This window comes from Triturus cristatus, chromosome 1_2 (assembly GCF_964204655.1).
Source record: "Triturus cristatus chromosome 1_2, aTriCri1.1, whole genome shotgun sequence".
NCBI classification, from domain to species: domain Eukaryota; kingdom Metazoa; phylum Chordata; class Amphibia; order Caudata; family Salamandridae; genus Triturus; species Triturus cristatus.
The window spans coordinates 755,288,696-755,306,354 of record NC_140580.1 but is presented as its reverse complement, the minus strand read 5'-3'; the positions used below and the strand labels follow the sequence as shown (position 1 = coordinate 755,306,354).

The 17,659-nt window shown below is 47.8% G+C and overlaps 1 protein-coding gene across 7 annotated transcripts in view; it reads left to right on the top strand.

The window, feature by feature from the left end:
- The window catches only part of LOC146867949 (uncharacterized), a 507,623-nt gene that overhangs the window by 104,223 nt on the left and 385,741 nt on the right, over positions 1–17,659 (top strand). Inside the window, exon 3 of one of the 7 annotated variants that reach the window (XR_014962393.1) lies at positions 8,535–8,673. The exons of the other annotated variants lie outside the window; for them this stretch is intronic. The gene's annotated coding sequence lies outside the window, so the exon portion shown is untranslated. Of the gene's footprint in view, positions 1–8,534; positions 8,674–17,659 lie in introns of those variants that run through there. 7 annotated transcript variants of the gene reach the window in all.

The window sequence follows — 17,659 nt, the reverse complement described above, 5'->3', positions numbered from 1 at the left end:
GGGGGTACGCTCCATACATACACGGGTGGGGGTACGGGCCGTACGTACACGGGTGTATATACATGGGTGGGTGTACGGTCTGTACATACGGGGGTGTACATGCACGGGTGGGGGTTCGGCGCGTACATACGAGGGCTGGGGGGTGGTTCGGCGTGTACATACGGGGGCTGGGGGGGTGTTCGGCGCGTATGTGGGCACATGTCTCCATGGTTGCTATGGGAGTTCGCTGCGGATGTTGTTTTTTCCATACGGTTGTAACATCGGACGCACCAGATGGATCGTACTTGCGTGGTCGGACTTCACTTTTCACATTTGTACGGTAAATCGTCCGGGGACGTGTCGGACACATTTTACGACCCGAGGACGTGTGGGGAATTATTCCCAATGCGAATCGTATGGACTTTTTCCCATGCGAATCGTACTTGGCAGTTTGTACGGCACTTGTACGATTCGTACAGTAAAAAGACCGGATACGAGTCGTACGGGGAAATTTTTTCCAGGATCCGAATCGGCACCTTAGTGTTCCAAAGACACAAAAGATGTGCACACCTGCTTTCTGCACCACAGGACACTTTGGTATTACAGAATGGGTCCAAGAGGCTTGCATATCCAATCCAGTAATACAAATCGTGCCAGTGCTACATTTGTGACCTCAAGGGAATGCTCCCTCATTTGCATAGGGGACGTGGCTCAAAGCACATAAGGAAATACTTTGCCTCTGCACGCGCAGTGTTATAGATGTGGGTGCAGAAGCAAAGAGGGTGTCAGGAGTTGCACTGAGAGTACACCACATAGCGATGTTGCTCAGTCAATTCATCTCCAAGGGAGCCCTTTGAAAGGGGGATAAGGAATCATATGCCCCTGAGACATCCCCCTGCAGGTGGGTGCTGTCACTCACTGCACTCAACTGCAGGGGGATCTCTGCCCTCGTGCCCCTGAAACGCAGGCCGGTTGCCACCTGCACAGCAAAAGGAGGACCAGTGGCTTCTAACAGCTGATCCATATTTCACACTATGTGCTGTTCCCAGTGCAGGCACTGGTTCACATCTAGCACTGGGAAGCATCCAATAGTACTACTCCTCTCTGGTCATACAAACCCCCAGTTATGGGTTCGCTAGTGTCGGTGAGGTTATGTCCCTTATGTTGACATTTATGTTCTCCTTTTGTTAAACTGTCCGACCTTAATTAAAATTGTGTGAGTGAACTACAATGTCTTTACTGGTGTCTCTCTGACACAGATCTAAAACAGGATGGTCAAGCAAAAGACCAGCTTCCCTTTTCTTTTGACATGTTTCAGCACCCAAAAATTGTCTTTAACTTGTCAAGCATCTTTCCTCAGGATTAAATTAGAGATGTGTGGCATTCACATAATTTGCTTTCGCGTAATTACACACAATTACATATAATTAAGTAAAGTGTAAATCTGTTATTTCAAGTTATATTTTAGCACAAAATATGTCCTTGCAGCAATTTTGGGCTCTGCAGCGCATTTAAACAAAAGCAGGGTACACACCAAAGCACTCATGGTCCCCCCTTGCACCTAAAAGCAATGATATGACCTGGATCTGCGTAAAAACAGGCCCAGTCACAGCTACCACCAAAGTTACAACGAACAGCAGCCTCAAACAGGGGTATATGCTGTCCCCCTTCCTTTTTAACCTTTACACTGCTTACCTGAGCAAACCTCTAGAAGGTGCCAACCTAATTACACTCAGGCTAGGACTGTCAAGACTCCCAAATCTGCAGAATGCAGATGACATTGTGATCATGGACAATATAAAGTTAGGTCTGCAGAGAGCCCTTATCACACTTCACCACAATAACAAGGCCAACAAACTTTAGGTGAATCAAGGCAAGACAAATTTCGTCATCTTTGGCAAGTACCAGCAAAAAAAAAAAAAACACACGCTCACGCGTGGCTCGGGGATTTACAAATAACTACAGTTACAAAATATGACTAGCTAGGTGTCTGGTTTTCAGAAGAGGCCAATCCAATGGCACACTTGAAGCATCTAAAAACAATGGATGCAAGTGTTGTACACATTCTAAACTGCCGAAACAGCCGCCTGCAAGGTCCATCCGCAGTACCCATGGTAAGAGTTCTGAAAGCCAAATTGATTCCATCTCTAGACTACGGTCATCAAGCCTTTCCTGGTGTGCTAGTAACACTACTGAACAAAATCCAAAGCACAGCATACAAAATAATCTTCCATGTACCTCGGCAGGTACAAAGATCAAGGCTCAGACTAGAGCTAGGTCTTGTAAGACAGGACCTGGAATGTCAAGGGTCACTATTGAAATACTACCTCAGGGTTTTGCGAGCACCTGAGAACGTCCTCAAGGCACCACTTAAAGCCGTATTTGAACCTGCGAACAATCCGTGGCAAGAGTATCTAGCACAAGCGATTAAAAAACGAAAAATAGAGGCCTCCAGCCTTCATCACTCTGACATTTCTTTTACAGCCTGGAAAAAGACACTGAATTACCAGGCCATTACCATCTCATTAGAACTAGATAAGAACAGCCTACATCGCTCCCCGAACACGGAGATACGCAATGATTCCTACTCGGCTGGGAAAGCACAGCCTTACCTATACCAAGCTCTAGGTGCTCACACCCACAGGAAAATCTCATACATGCGACTCCTCACCATACCAATCAAGGCAGGTCGAAGTAAGATCATACAGGCTGTGTAACTACTGCAACAAATGTTGGCCTCACCTGTTGTGCTGTTACCCTAAGTGTGCATGTGACCGACGTCGCTTGTCAGTTCTCCTATTTTCGGTTCAAGGGATAGGCAGCTGCAGAGCAGCTACGGGCCAATGCTTTTCTAACAACACTCCAGCAACCCTGGCAAGGCTGGGAAAAGGTACCAACGCCATTCATTTGGTACTTCACATGACGCGTGTGGGCTCTTTTGGTCAAAATTCCACCTCATCCCTGCTCAGCTCCCTCTGGAGACCAAAAGAGTTCACCTTAGTTAACTTGAAGTGCTGTATCTCAATGCAACCATTTTTCAATGCAACCACCGCACTTCTTTCTGGCCGGCTTAAAAAAAAAAGCCTGAGTACTTACCACTCTGGTCTAGAGACCCGGGACATTGCAGCTTGTCCTACTGTTTTAGTCAGATCTCTGTCCTAGCACTTTTACCAGACTGTCTTTAAAATATTTGAGCTTCCATGTGTTTTTGTAAAGCCACCCTGGACCTTGCTGTTTGCCAAGGTGTATGTACTGATTTAGCACTTTGCAATGTGCTATACTAATATTTATTTTTTCCTTTTATATCCTGAGCATCAGTATTTCAATGAGTTATTTATTTTATATAGTAATATAATCACTGTGCAAATCATGTAGCTTCTTTGATTTTACACTCCTGATTTGAATTGAATAATACTTGTGTATGTTGTACCATGTAATGATTTTAAGCAATTGAACATGAATAAACTCATCCATTCATTCTTGTGCATTACTGCAAATATCACCATTGGTGAGAACTTTTTGCCACAAATGGCATGTAATTACGCATAGTGGTGTAATGGTGTAATGTTATGGATTTCGTGTAGCAAGCGTAATACAAAAATTCTGAAATTACAGAAATGACTCTGTGTAATTTAAAGTTTGCCAAGTCCTAGATTATATGCCTCCCATCAAATATGCTACACAATCCCTGTTTCATGGGGTCGAATAATCAAGTGCATTCAATATAGCTTTTGTTTTTTCATGAGATTGGGTAACAGCAGTGGAAACGTCCCTTCTTTACAGCACTGGAAAACCAGGGCAGGCACAGCTGGGGCAGCAGAACCACAAGCTTTCCCCATCCCAGGATAGGTAGAGAACAGCAGCAGCAGTGCAAGCTGTGCTTCATCACAGGGCAAGTACAGCATTGCAGTAGCAAAGCAGACTTCCCTCTCCAACACAAGGCAGTAAGTGCAATCTTCCATTTGGCGCAGAACAGATTCAGCAGGGCAGAATAGCGCACGCTTTCATCACTCACAGAACATATACAAATAAGGCATGAGTGAAATGTAGGCTACAGACCTCTCGAACAGGTACTTAAGCCACTGAGGAATTTTGATACCATTCAAACTTAAGGCCATATTATAATGCGGTTAGGAATGCATTCCCACCTAGGGAACGATTGTGATGCGGTTAGGATGGCCACCTAACGGCATTTGCTCCTTCCGAATCGGATCGGGAACGTGTCTTCCCGACCAAGGGCCAGATTACGACGCGGTTAGGAACATAGGCTCCCATAGAAGTCAATGGGAGTCCAACCAAATCGTATCTGGAAGCATCTGGATGCATCATACTCGGTTGGTCGGGTTCTCCCGTTCCGAGTTGGTCGGAAACCATTCCAAACCGATTCAATTGGGAAGATTTCCTAACCGCATCGTAATCGGGCCCTTAGTCTATATTCAACTTCAGAATCCTGTATGTTCTACCATTGATACACAGAGACAATGGCATAGCAAAGGGTGGCGGATAGGGGGCGGTGTGCCCCAGGTAGCATGAGTTTTGATGGCGACGCCCCAACCCCGATCTTACCTGCAGCCATCACGGGGCGGCACAGGCAGGAATCGCCAGCACCCCTTGCTCTTAAATGCGCCCGCCATGGGCGGCAAACGCAGGGACTGCTACAGGCAGCAAAAGGTATAGCTACGCTACTGCTCAGAGACCTGCTGATTGTGTTACTTCTTGGGTTTCTACATATAGAGAAGTATCGATTACCTAGTGGGTCATGGCCCAGTCACAGCCAAAGTATGTATGCTCAAAACACACATATGTGGCAAGCACTTTGAAGAGGTTTTGAATGAGTTCACATAAGTCAAAGTGCAATCCGAGCCTCGAAGATGTACCTGTTCAAGATTTTGAGGGCCACCACTTCCCCGCTTGATCACATTGGGTGACCACTTTTACTTCTCAGAACCTCCTTTTTCTTGGGTATGAGACCACCTTCAAATATATGTTCTCAGGGTGCGCTGTGACCAAAAGCCTCTTGTGTTTGATTTATTAGTCTATAATATTGCCCTCGGACTTCTATAGAGTACACATGACAGCCGAAGTGCCTGCTACTTCACTGTGGCATCGTCCTCAGGAGGGGTCAGGAATGCCTCTAAGGCCACCTCTAAAACTATCAGTTTTAGTAAATGTCTTTTATTGTTGTGATATCATCTGATTTACGACTGTTAAACGCTTCTAAGGGATAGACACTTTTTTAATTTCGTTGAGACTCTCCCATACTTTTACACAATCTTCGTTTCGTGTGCACGAGCTCTTAGATTCGAATCAGACCCAAGGGTCGTCGGTTCTCTCTGTTCATTTTTTTGGGCTCGCCCACCTCTAGCCCAAGACATTCACCCAGACCACGTAGCAGACGTCCATCCCAGGTGGGCCCTGAGCTTTGGGCTTGAAGAAATCAGTTACCCGGACTGGCGCTGCCCCTCTTTCGCTGTCGCTTCGTATTTAAGCGTTTCTTTCTTAATTAAAACGGCCTTGTTGAAAGGAGCTCGCTTTGACGCAACACGCACGGCGTTGGGCTGGTTGCCCCTGCTGCTTTCAGTGCGTTGCCGTCTCGCGGTAGAACTCCCTGTGCTTCCGGCCTCGGCTTCCTGCAGTCACGAGCCCCTGTTGGCAAAACAACCTACGTGCCCCAGGGCACCTGCTCCGACCGCTGGTTGTATATAATAAACACCTCGCTCTCCTTGCACCCCTGTAATCCTACACCAGGTCAGAGGCCTCTGGGTGAACTTCCCTGTTGGCATAAATAGTGTTAACATTTCAAACAGGATTTAGGTTTCACATGAACCACAGAAAATCAGGCGTGCGGTTTGAGTGATGAAAACAAGGTTATGCCTCCCAAGCACGCTTATTATGCACAACAAACGTTGACGCACGGCCTGAATCGCGGAAGCCACAAGGAACCAACAGGGAGAAGAAAGTCTGGGACCGAGCCCTCAATACCAAACCTAAAAGAAATCATTGCACTGCTATGACTGCCGGAATGCAAGCTAGGACAATCGACTACCCTGCCATCCATGCATATTAAATGCGGCCATTATTGGGATGCGGGGGACCTCCAACACACCCGGGCTGCGACGCCACTGCTTCTGATGCACTATGGATAGCTTCACCCCGGTCCTGCCCTGCCCATTTATTTGTATTAGCATTTATATAGCGCTAATTACCCTTGATAAGGAACTGAAGCGCTTTACAGCAGGTGGCATGCTATTGTGGAACCCAAAGTTATTGGTTAATCCAACAATAAACTATATCCATGTTATTTGCAAGGGTGGGCGGAACTTGCGGAGTTTCACTCATGGAATTCCACAGAGCTACATGAAAACTCAGCGAGATTCCACAGAGTTCAGCGAATGGGCTGTAGTTGGCACAACACGCTGCTCGTACTGGTTTTTAGCACCGGGAGCTTAATCCGTGTTGAAAAATGAGTGCGAATAGCAGCACGCGGCATGCCAGAGGGCGCTGCCTCTTGATTTGTTTTTTTTGCGGCTTGAGTAGATTTTTTACTCAAGCGGCAGCGTTTTCACTTCGAGTGGTCATGACCACCCACAATTGCTTGCTTTGGTAAAATCTCGCCGAGTGCCTGAAAACACGCCGCCATGTGGCAATTGGTAAAATTTGCCCAGCACTGCACGAGTGGCCAAACCTCCGTTAACTCTGCCAATGGAGCAGAGTTTATCGCCCACCCCTAGTTATTTTTTATAGGTTATTGTTGGTTATTGAAGATATATACTTATGTTATACTGGCGGAGCTTGTGCCAGTGAAGAGGTAGCTAGATTTGACTATTCAAAGGAAAGTCATTATTTTGTTTCTTTTATAACTTTGGTGCTACGACTTCTGCATAAAAAGTTTCACGCTGAGCAATCAATCAGGGGCCAAGAAAAAGGGGAGGATCCTAATGCATTGGTCTCCCATTTTAATTCCTATAGGAATGTTTGCTCTCTGATACAGAAAAAATGGATGAACGGAATTACACCAAATTTTTCAGAAGGTTTGCACCTTTCTCAGAAAGTAAATTTGTTCAGTAGTTTTTCAGAAATTTGTGTTTATGAAGGTGCTCAGGGTGGTCATGAAGTAGTTAGTCTCCTAGGAATATTAGTGATATCTCGACCATTGGGACAGGAAGGTGTTCCGTGGAACCGAAAATTAAAAAATAATCAAATCCCATTGGGCCAGGGTGCTTTTTCTCCCATTGGCCAATGCAGTATTACAGTACAGGAAAAGGTATCCCAGTACCATACAATATGAATGATTGGCTGGCTGCCATAGCTTAAGAAAATGTGGCACCTACCATTACATGACTTGGGAACTCAGTTCCCATGTCCTGAAATAACAAATAAAAAAAGGAGATATTAGGTGTATGGCAGGGACACCCTGATGTCCAGATTTATGTAGGGTGGTCCTAAAGATGTGCACCCAACCCCAAAATCAAAAAGAAAAAATACATTTTGATCCTGGGTCTTGTGTAACATATGCAAGACCCAGCGAGGCCCTCCCATGTGATACCATGCATACTTCTGTGGTACGCAGGGCCCAAGCTTCCCTTCCAAGGTACAACGTTAACATGCAAGCTTTTTTGTTGGTACAATACAGTGGTGCAGGTACCTCTACTGCAGAATGGAGAGAATAGGTTTGCCGAGTAGGCTATGAGCAACGGGAATTGGCAGCATGCAAGTTTGGGTGCAGGGCCTGTCCAAAGGCCAGTCCATGTGACCAACACCAATCATGTACAGAGGGTCACCCACACCGAGGGATGGGTGCAGGGCTTGGCTCCTGCTATGCATGGTCTTTGGCTGTGCATCGTGGGGGTTGTCCATACTTAAGGGGTTTGAAGCAGGGTATGGGTGGTGCATGTCAAGGGTTGGCTGTTGCTCCAATTTAGAATGAGATCAAATGCCCAGAAATTAGCTGTAAAAAGGTTAAAGTGGTGTTATACTTAGGAAAGGTTTAGAGATCTTAACTTCTTAACTTAATTTAAAAAAAGCATACATTCTCTGAAAAAAACAACAGTTGCAGTGCATGATAGGGGACCGAGTTATAGTTAGTTGATTAAACTATAACTAGTTTATTTCAGTGTTTTTTTGGATATTTTAAATATAATATTATGCCACATTCCAAACACCTAACTATAACAATCATTTTAACCTTTGGTTTTGTACAGTGAAGAGGCGAAGAAGCCCTTCTGGTACCACCTGTAAATCCTACAGAACGGGATTCCTGAGAGCTGGTCCGAGGTTCAGCCCCTTTTCTCCATCACTCTGCAAATGCGACTACTAGTTAAGAAAACCATAGAAATTAACCATTTCATGAGTGATGTAATATGTGAGGTGATAAGCAGTGCATTGCGGGGGCCCGGGATATAGTTAGCTCAGCTGAACTTCTCAGGTTTTGTACGAGTAACATGTCAGCCTAACTATAACGTCTCTGTCACCATTGTTTTTTTCAGTGACTTTCTATGTTTTTTTTAATTTTATTTCCGAACTACAATATCTCTGTAATCTTTGTTTTTTTTCAGTGGGGCGGGACTGATAAACACGCTGCGAGTGCGGCGTCACTATTTGCCTACCTGTTCTCCATGATGCCTAGCCAGTGAACAAGGGACGAGATTCCTGAACGCGTATGGCGATAAGGGGCGCATTGTGTTGGAACAAGCTGTGTTATTACCCTGCAGTCCGCCAATAAAAAGGAAAAGAAACACGCTGCGTGAGGCACTTTCTTTTTTTTTTTTTTAAAAAAAACCCCTTTATTTACGTCAACATGGTACACAGCTATTCAGCCGACATCCCGGAGGTTCGGCAGCACGATGGGAACAATACGTAGGAAGGTCCATATCCGTACATCAGGAGTAACAAAGGTTTAGTTTTAATGTAAACCAAAAAAAAAAAAAAAAATAAAATAAAAACACGAGCAAGGCAAAGCATATAATAAGCATGCGCTAGTTCTCAGCTAGGGCGAGGTCCCACTCCCATCAGCGGAGCGGTAGACCACGCCAAAGAAGTGAGGGGAAAGCAGGGGTACGGACTCCAGGTTATGAACAGTTTACGTATATAGTTGGGAGTAGAGCTAGGGGGAAAGTTGCACATCGAGCATCTCAGCAACCGGGGGCACACAAATATCTCCCCTATAGTGGTTCCATTGCCCCATATCTTATGCCACTTCTTAGGGCGACCCCGGGCACTGTACACCGTTTTCTCCCGGAACATGCCCCAGTCCATATTTTCCATCCATGTTACCAAGGTGGGAGGTCTCTGGGATCCCCACAGCTGCGCAATATCTCGCTTCGCCACCATATTCCCCAGAGTCACCCATTGGGTCTGAGCGGCATCATAGTCGGTGGGGCCCCAGACATTCAACAGGCATTGTCTTGCCTCCGGGAAGAGTGCGATACCCGTGACCTCTTCCATCACATCATGAATTTGTTTCCAGAACTCTACGATCTCCCCACACTCCCAAATAATGTGTAGAAAGGTGCCCAACATCCCACAGCCTCTCTTGCATAAGCCATCGTCAGAGAAACCCATATGAATCAGGCGGGGCCCCGTGACATAAACCCTGTGAAGTATCTTAAGCTGCACCAGCCGCAGTCTAGCCGGGATCGCAACCTCCTTCGGAGAGGAGATGGCATATTGCCAGTCCTCATCGTCCAGTTCGAGACCATCCCTAGTCCATTGTTCTCGCACATCAAGGAGGAGGTCGGTCCGGACATTTACAAGCTTTTTGTAAATCAAGGAGATTGTACTCTCCGGCATATGACCATCCAGAATCCGATCCTCCAAAGGAGAAGACTCAGGCACGGCCTCCCCCTCGGCACGAACAGATAGCAGAGCGTGACGCACCTGGGCATATCGAAAGTATTCAGTACCCCCTAATTCGTACTCCGTCTGCAGCGTCTCAAACGATTTCACCTTACCCTTAGTCAGAAAATCCCCAACTCTAGAAATCCCAATTAGGTCCCACTTCTCAAACCCTTTCGTGTGCCATAATTTCCCTAGGATATCGGATTCAAAAAGCGGAGTAGCCTGGGTGAGTCTGTCCTTCCAGCCCAACGAGTTTGTAACCGCCTTCCACACATGCACTGCCGTCTTGGTCGGTCCTGTGAGGGACCCATCCAATGATTTGGAATACAGCGCCCTAAGGTAATTACCCCCGCGCAACAGCCACCGATCCATAGCAAACCCAGGGTTCAACGCCGGACCGTAAACTCCATGGTTGATCGCTCCCAATTGGGTAGCTAAATAATATCTTCTGATGTCAGGGAGTGCTATCCCTCCGTCATACCATGGAAGGGTCAACTTTGCTATAGCTATACGCGGTCGACCGTCCCATAACAGCGAACGCTGGAGGCTCTCCACCTCACGAAAATAACAGGCAGGAACCAACTCTAGGGTGTTCTGTAAGGCGTAGAGAAACCGGGGAAGAGACATCATCTTAAACAATGCGGCGCGGCCTAGGAGGGAGAGCGGTAGCCGCCTCCAACCCGCAACATCCTGTCTCAAGCGTGACAGCGGAGGGAGGAGGTTCTTCTCGTATCGGACAGAGGGGTCTGTGGAAATATATATCCCCAAGTACAGAAAGCCCCGCTGGGCGATCTGGATGGAGCAATCCCGCGGGACGGTAGGGGTGTCCCCACTGAGAACATATAGGTGCGACTTTCCCCAGTTAATGGCAAGACCCGAGTTACTACCAAAAGACTTCAAAACGTCACAGACCACTATGAGGGATTTCCAAGGTGAGGTCAAGTATAACAAGATGTCGTCTGCATACAAAGAAATGCGGTCCTCGTGGTCTGGCGACCATCGGATCCCTCTTATGTCTGGCTGCCATCTAATCCATGCCGCCAGCGGCTCGAGGGCGAGAGCGAACAGTAGTGGCGACAGAGGACAACCCTGCCGGGTGCCCCTCCCAAGCTCGAACGGAGATGACGCCCTACCGTTCACCGCGATTTTAGCCAAAGGTTCCTCATAAAGTAGCCTAATCCAGCCTATAAAACCCGGTCCGAAGCCGAATTTTGTGAGCGCTGCCCACAGATACGGCCATTCCACAGTGTCGAAAGCCATCGTGGCGTCGAGTGACACCAAAATGGCCGACTCCCGCAGCGTCTCAACCCTCGCGAGCACGCCATGAAGTCGCCTGAGGTTCAACGCAGTGTTGCGGTGTGGGATAAACCCGGATTGGTCCGGGTGGATCAAGTCCCCAATGACCCTGATCAGACGGTTAGCCAACAGTTTGGCGAGGATTTTGGGCTCAGCGTTGAGTAGGGAGATCGGCCTATACGATCCGCATCTGTTCCGGGGCTTGCCATCTTTATGTATAACCACTATTGTCGCCAGACGTTGGTCAAATGGAAGACACCCATGCTCCCGCGCCTCTACAAACATATCTTGTAAATACGGAGCAATCTTATCCGGTCTGAGTTTATACAACTCGACCGGCAAGCCATTCGGGCCCGAGGCCTTGCCCGGGCGTAGCGAGCGGATAGCAACTGCAACCTCATCCGCGGTGATGTCACCATCAAGGTCCTCCCTGTCGACGTCGGATAGACAAGGCAGGGCAATGTCTCGCAGCAGTTCATGCGAGTCTTCCTCCGGCTTGTCCGACCCAGACGTATAGACCATGCGGAAGTGGTCCGCGAAACACTGGACTATCCCATCGGGTTCAGTGACAATATCCCCGCCATCCGTCAGTAGTTCTGGCACAACTCTATTCACTCGTTCTTTCCTGTCTAACCACGCTATTAATTTCCCAGCCTTGTCGCCCACATCATACAATCGCCCTTGTTAGTCCCTGCTAAGAACCTTAGCCGCGTTTGTCACCAGTGCTTTATACTCAGACTGTTTTAATCTCAACTTATGCAGTGTTTCCGCCGTAACCTCGTCTTCCAGGACAGACTCTAATGCCACTATCTCAGCCTCGATCTGCGCCACCTCCGCATCTCTCCGACGTTTGACATCCGCTATCAAGGAGAGGGCCTCCCCTCTCAGTACTGTTTTAAACGCTTCCCACAAAGACACCGCGGAGGTAACCGAGCCAAGGTTCTCCGAAAAGTAAAGATCAACCGCTTTCAACAACGCTCCACGAGTCTTAGGGTCACGGAGATACCAGGGGTTAATAGGGGCAACCCTACCTGCCACGCCACGGCCAAAATCCATACTAATCCACACCGGCGAGTGATCGGAGATGCCCCTGGCCATGTGCCTAGCCTCAGACACCAAGGAAGCGTGGGCAGCCAAGGTGAGAACATAATCTATTCTAGAGAGACTGCCGTGCGCACCAGAGTGAAAAGTATACTGCCGCTGAGCGGGGTGCAGCAGCCTCCAGCAGTCAACCAAACCTAGTGTATCAGCAAAATCTGGGAGCCATCTCTGCGCCCCCCCGGGGTCCCTTGGCGGCTGTCTGTCTAGTAATCCGGAACCAACTGCATTAAAGTCACCACCCATTACCAACACACCCTCGGGGAGATCCAACGTGGCCCTCCCCAAGTCGGCAAATGTGGCGGCCTGCAGGCCAGGAGGGACATAAACAGAAACCAAAACCAGTGTCCTGCCCTCCCATCTCCCCGCAGCCGCCGCAAAGCGCCCCCTCTCATCAACAGTAGTAGAATCAATCTCCAACCGCAGCGAGGTCCTAACAAGTATTCCAGCCCCCCGAGATCCCGAGGAAAACCCAGAGTGGGCGATGAATTTATAACCCTTTCTATTGAGAGCATGACACGTGTTGCCTATCAGGTGCGTCTCCTGCAGCAAAACTATGTCAGGAGAGCACCTCTTCAGAAATTGCAGAACAATCCCCCGCTTAATACGATCCCCCAAGCCATTAACATTCCAACTAAGTATATTCAAACCCCTACCCCCATCACAAACTGGCAAGAGACCCCCGCCCATCCCCGAGAGCAGCACACGAGACTTGCATTGCGATACCTTGCAAAACGAAAAACAACAACAAACAAGCCCAAACCACCCCCCACCCTGCACCCCTGCATAAGCCTAAAAGCCCCCCCAACTTGCAGTGTGCCTGTCGCCCTAACAGAAGCTAATCTACAAGAAGAAACCCTGTAGGAGGAAAGAGATCCCATTGCGCCCTCGCCACCCCCGGACAATAGCTAGCAATGAAAACAAATCAGCGAACCACTGTCCCGAGCTTGGCCAGAATGGTCGATCACCAGAGTCCTCACTCTTTCGCGACATGGCCTCCTTCCGCTCCGCCAGCATGATCCCCGCTAGTCCGCCGCTGAGGCAATGTGTCGAGCCATTCCCCAACCTCGTCTGGCAAGTCGAAGAAAAGGGTTCGTTCTTCGTATTCGACGCGCAACTTGGCTGGGAAGAGCATGGCATACTTCAGGCCCCTCTCACGTAGCCTCCTCTTAACCCCCAGGAAACTCTGCCGTTGCTTCTGCACCGCCTGGGTGAAGTCAGGATAAAAACTCACTGCAGTGTTCTGGAAAGTAACCGGTCCGGACCCCCGTGACGCCTGCAGAATGACATCGCGGGCCCTGAAGTTGAAGATCCTGGCGATGATCGGTCTCGGGGGGGCTCCCACCTTGGGCCTCCCGCCCGGGACTCGGTGGGCCCGCTCGACCGCAAAGAACTTGCTGAGGCCCTTAGGCGCCAGATGGTTAAGCACCAAGTCCTCGACAAAGAGGTCCGCCGATTGCTCCTCCGATTTCTACGGAACGCCAACTATGCGCACGTTATTGCGCCTCGCCCGGCCTTCAAAATCCTCCATCTTGCGGGCAATGAGGTCGTTGGTAGTCCTCAGCGTGCGGACCTCTATTTGCAGATCAGAGACGTCCCCCGTGAGGCTAGTGGTTTTTTGGTCCAATGATTTTACTCTCTCATTAGTTTTCCCCAGGTCAGCGCGGAGCAGATTAACGTCGACTGAGATGGTGTCCACTTTGTGTGCCAGGGCCTCAAACTGTTGCCCAATAGAGGACTTCATCTCCTCAATGGCGCCCATTATATCTTGCAGTGTCAATTCCGGTGCGATGACCAAGCCGTCTCCCGATGATTCCTGTAGCTTCCCCGGTCCGCTTGGCGATCCCTTTTGCTGGGCATAGCGATCCATATTGTTGGTGTGGGTGTAGCCCCCCCGCCTGGTATTCTTGGGCTTCTGTTTGTCGGCCTCCGATTTGGTCGACATCCTCAACCCCGGAACAGTCAGTGTCAAAAACAGGCCGCTCAGCCACGCAATTGACACGAGGTCCGCTGGATCCGGGTCTCCGATGCAAGCCCATGCATATGCAGGCTGAGCTACAGGCAACTGTTGTCCAAGACACTCACGGGCCGAGGCACGTAATTGTGAGAGAAAACGAAAGTGAAAGTGGAAACAGCCCCCCTCCGATGATCCGAACCGCACATGGCCGCTGTTGTTCAATTAGTGTCCGGGCCCATGCCAACGCGAGACCCGGGCACCTCCCGGGGGATAGGCCGCAAACTTCAACCTGTCACAACTTCGGTCTCCGGTGTACGATTTCAGTCCGGACAACGACGCTCGCCTCAGCAGTAGTTCATCTCCAGTATTCCGGATATTTGACACAGGATTTTTCCAGGATAATTGCCGGAGGGAACGAGGGTTGCGGGAGCTCTGTGCTCACGCGGCCATCTTGGTCCCACGCTGGGTTCCTCCGCGTGAGGCACTTTCAATTCTGAGCACCTTCATTTGGATATGTTAGCGGCCTGCTCCGGTCGCGAAAGTGCCCCTCCACTGACAGAGCGGATCTTCAGCACCGATGACGGATGAGGTGCTGTATGAGCAGTGTGTCCAGTTGGTAGGACGCTGAGAATGCAAGGCAGTAACCTGTTATGTTTCCTACAAACCCACTGTGGTAATAGATGATATTAGGAGCAGTATGGAGGCACCCACTGTGGATTACAAACTTCAAAGACCATAAAGCATTGGGTCGACACGCCCACTGGGGCGGGACTGATAAACACGCTGCGAGTGCGGCATCACTATTTGCCTACCTGTTCTCCATGATGCCTAGCCAGTGAACAAGGGACGAAATTCCTGAAACGCGTATGGCAATAAGGGGCGCACTGTGTTGGAATAAGCTGTGTTATTACCCTGCAGTCCGCCAATAAAAAGGAAAAGAAACACGCTGCGTGAGGCACTTTCAATTGTGAGCACCTTCATTTGGATATATATATATATATATATATATATTTATATATTATCTACTGGCGGTCGCCAGTAGATAGTTATAGTTAGGACTGTGTTTCCATAGGAAATCTGAAAATTCTATTTTGAATAACTTTGGCGACGGTTGACAAATCCTCGCGAATTTTTCAAAATAGGTGGGGCGCTCCGCTCCTACCCTGAAAGTCTCGGGGTGATTAGTCAAGCGGGGGCCGTGAAAAAGGGGGGTCCCAAAACGCGTTTTTCCCATGCATTTTTCCATAGGGACCTTTAGTCCAAGGTACAGCCCGAACGGCTAAACAGAATTATTTGAAATTTGGCAAAGAGAAAGTTCTCAGATCAGGGATGTGCCTTTTGAATATCTGGAGTCAATCTGTTCAGTAGTTCCTGAGAAAATTTCAGTTAAAAGTACATATATATCTATAGGCGAGTACGCTAAGCATACCGTACGCGCACGCTGCCGTGCGCGAGCGTAATTCTGATTGGTCGTTACATGACAGTAAACATTCCAGTCGGTCGAAATCAGGAAGTGTCGACCGCCATTTTGTCTCTCGCAGTCTGAGGCAATGAAAAACAAAGGTGGAGAATGTGAAAAGGGGGCAGGGTGGACAGTTCCTGACCCCCTAGCCTTTGTCAGGGGGTCATTGAAGGACCCCCAAGGATAAAAATAACATTTTTTTTTTTCAAAAAAGTGCGGGGTGCGCACACTGTGCGCGCACGGTACGCACAACGCATCGTGGGCGCTCGGTGCACGGTGAAGGACCTAAAAAAAAAAATATTAATAAATACATAACTTAGCATTTAAAAAACCGTACAAATTCACTTAAAAAACCATAGGTTTCACACACGTTATAGTTAGGAATTAGCATTTAAAAAACCTTGCAAATTCACTTAAAAAACCATAGGTTTCACACATGTTATAGTTAGCTGGACATTTCCCTCGTAAAAAACCAATGAAATTCCCCCGTTATAGTTAGTGCAGGCAACTATAACTCACGCGACCGCAATCCTCTGCTGATGACGTCAGATATTACATCACTGTATTTAGACACCTATTTACCCATGTCCTCTTCAATTAATCTTTAGCTATACATATATTACAAATATTTATTTTTCAGAAAGACACATATTTAATCAGTGATGTAATATCTGACGTCATCAGCAGAGGATTGCGGTTGCGTGAGTTATAGTTGCCTGCACTAACTATAACGGGGGAATTTCGTTGTTTTTTTACGAGGAAAATGTCCAGCTAACTATAACATGTGTGAAACCTATGGTTTTTTAAGTCAATTTGCAAGGTTTTTTAAATGCTAATTCCTAACTATAACGTGTGTGAAACCTATGGTTTTTCAAGTGAATATATATATATATATATATATATTACCTACTGGCGGTCGCCAGTAGATAGTTATAGTTAGGACCCCTTTTCCATAGGAAATCCGCAACATTCTATTTTGAATAACTTTGGCGCCGGTCGATGAATCCTCGCGAATTTCTCAAAATAGGTGGGGCGCTACGCTCCGCTCCTACCCTGAAAGTCTCGGGGGGATTCGTCAAGCGGGGGCTGAGATAAAAGGGGGGTCCCAAAACGCGTTTTTCCCATGCATTTTTCCATAGGACCTTTAGACAGAGCTACAGCCCGAACGGCTGAACAGAATTACTAGAAATTTGGCAGAGAGGTAGTCCCTAGGTCAAGGAAGTGCCTTTTGTAGGTTTGGTGTAAATCTGTTCAGTAGATTCTGAGAAAATAGCCTTTAAATCAATATATATATCTGAGCCCGCTTACGGTACGCTTACCGTACGCGTACGGTGGCGTGCGCGAGCGCGATTCTGATTGGCTCTTAGATCTTAGTAAACATTCGAATCGGCCGAAACCAGGAAGCGGCGTCCGCCATTTTGTCTCTCGCACTGAGTGTTATTTATCAAACATGATGCCCAAAAACATGTTACGGGGCTGTTTTGACAACTCCCTCCCACATAGTCATGCTGAGGGAGTCCCCAAACATCCCCCAAGAGCAAAAACGGTTTTATTTTTTTTTCGGCAATTTCGCCGAGTACGCTTACCGTACGCTTACCGTAAGCGTACGGTAAAAAAATATAAAAAAAAAAAACACTATCCACACTGACCCCACCCCCTGTGCTTTTGGTGGCCGCAGGCCACCAAACGTACAGGGCTTATAACTTGTGAAAAAAAACTAAATTTTGGCAACATGAAATTATAAAATCGAAATAAAAAAAACACTATCCACATTGACCCCACCCCCTGTGCTTTTGTTGGCCGAAGGCCACCAAATGTACAGGGCTTATTAAAGTTGATAAAAACCGTGCACGGAACAAACTGCGTTAAGTGGGCGCGCACGCCTCGAATGGCGTAAAGTAACTTAGCATTTAAAAAACCGTACAAATTCACTGAAAAAACCATAGGTTTCACACACGTTATAGTTAGGAATTAGCATTTAAAAAACCTTGCAAATTCACTGAAAAAACCATAGGTTTCACACATGTTAT